Consider the following 2,500-nt stretch of genomic DNA (forward strand, 5'->3'; position numbering starts at 1 on the left):
CCCTTACACTTTTCCCTTCTCTTCCTATTCCCTCCTTCCTTCCTCCTCCCTCCCTCCTCCCTCCTTCCCTCCTCCCTCCCTCCCTCCCTCCCTCCCTCCCTCCTTCCCTCCCTCCCTCCCCTCCCTCCCTCCCTTCCTCCCCTTTCTTCCCTTCTCCCTCCCTCCTCCCTCCCTCCCTCCCTTCCTCCCTCCCTCCCTCCCTCCCTCCCTCCTCCCTCCCTCCCTCCCTCCCTCCCCCCTCCCTCCCTTCCTCCCCCTTCCTCCTCTCTCCCGGTTTTCCGAGTCGTAAATATTTTCCTCGCGACTCTCTCCTCCTTGGCATTCCCATTTTTCGGCCTCTATTAAACGTTTCGCATAATCTGATCAAAGTCTTTTGATGTGCGGAAGGGAGATTAAAAAACCCCGTCAACAAGAGATCATTTCGAGAGTGAACGTTCAACTTGATTAGCGTGTGGCTCGTTAAAGCCCCGCCCGTAATTGGAAGGCATCATAAGGACACACGCCCGCACACTCCCTCTGGCATGAATAAAAACATACATACTTGCATACTATATATATATATATATATATATATATATATATATATATATATATAAATAATATATCATATATATATAAATATATATATGTGTGTGTGTGTGTGTGTGTGTGTGTGTGTGTGTGTGTGTGTGTGTGTGTGTGTGTGTGTGTGTGTGTGTGTGTGTGTGTGTGTGTGTGTGTGCAGAACTGTATGTTTGTCTGAATACATTTGTGCATGCACGTTGGTCGGCGCGCATGTACAGTATTGACGCCCAATGTGTACCCAAAAGCCGTTTGCGTTCTAGGAGCTTCGCGGACGCAGATTCTGTACGTTGGCTCCTGGCAAATATTTCTTTTTTCTATTTTATTTTCCTTGCGTAAAATATTGCCCTGCCAATCTATCGATTTCGCGTGATTCATTTCTGCCGAAGCTAAATGATTGCATTTGATGAGATTTACCGAATAACTCTTACGATATTACACACACACACACACACACACACACACACACACACACACACACACACACACACACACACACACACACACACGCACACACATATATATATATATTCTGTTCGCAACGATGTACACAATTTTCTGTGTACACGCCTCGCCTTCCAATGTACATAGCAACACTTTCCGCAGGGTCATGCACCGTGCATGGCTTACACTCCGAGGGGCCGGCAAAACCAAATTTCAAAAATGAAGAAAAAAAATATGAAAAAAAAATACGTATTATTAAATTATAAAATGGTTATCCTTACGTTGGACAGCGTGTAAACAACAATAAAACGCGATCACGCTATATCGTGTGCGACGCCAACCGGTACGTTTTTTTTCGTTTTTTTTTTTGTTGTTTTTTTTACGTTTTTTTTTTTCCCACTGGCCGTGTCCCGATGCAATTTCCTTAATTGTCACCGGGATTAATCTAATCGTTACTTAAGCCTATACCCGGCCATGCGAGCGACGGACGGCAACTTGGCGAGGAGGAGGAGGGCTGCCGCTCCAGAGAACGAAGACGACGCCGCTAATAATAATAATAATAATAATAATAATAATAATAATAATAATAATAATAAAGGGGATAATTAGAGCGATGATAAACTACGGCATGATCCCCCTCTCCTCCCCCCCCCCCCCCCCACCCGCGGAGATTCTGATTCCCCGTCTTCTAAGAAAGCCGACCTCCCCCCCTCCCGCCCTACTTACCCCCTTCCCTCTCCCCATGAGCGACCCCCCCTCCCCTTTACCCCCACAGAGCCATACCCCCCCCCTCCTTCCTTCCTCCGAACGGGCGCCCGGAACGATGCCCTTCCTTCCTCCCCCCCCCCACTCCCCCCTCTCTTTCCCCCCCACCCGGCCACTCTGCCCCCCGCGGTCCTCGCTATGTGGGAAGGTAATTCTTCATCCCGCCAGCTGGGTCCACATGCAGCCCCCCCTCCCCCGCCTCTTCCATCCCCTGCCTTCTCACCCCCTGCCCCTCCCCCTGCCTGCCTGCCCTCTGCCACGCTCCTCCCTGCCAATTCCCACCCTGCCAATTCCCACCCTGCCAATTCCCACCCTGCCACGCTCAGCCGCCTCGCCTTCCTTTGGTCACACTTTGCAACCTCATTGAGTCACAGTGCCTTCAGGAGAGAGCTTTTACCCCTCATAATGAGGAAATTTCCCCTCACCCCCCCCCCTCAAAAAAAAAACCAGCCCCCTCCCTGCAACACCGACTCCAATACACCGAGACAATCAAAATCACTCTGCAACCTCGCGCTCACAGACGACCACACTCTGCAACGTCGCCCTTGCCACGCACGCTTCCCCCTATGCATACATTCCTTCCCCGCTTGCAATCACGTTCTGACTGTCTATTCCGTGTACTTTCACTTTCAATCTTGCTTTTTCCTCCCATTCTCGGTCTTTATCGACCGCTCGCCCGCTCCATCTATCCATTCTGGTCTTTCCTCTTCCCCCTTCGTGTCTCTTCCTC

This window comes from Penaeus chinensis, chromosome 6, assembly GCF_019202785.1.
Source record: "Penaeus chinensis breed Huanghai No. 1 chromosome 6, ASM1920278v2, whole genome shotgun sequence".
NCBI classification, from domain to species: domain Eukaryota; kingdom Metazoa; phylum Arthropoda; class Malacostraca; order Decapoda; family Penaeidae; genus Penaeus; species Penaeus chinensis.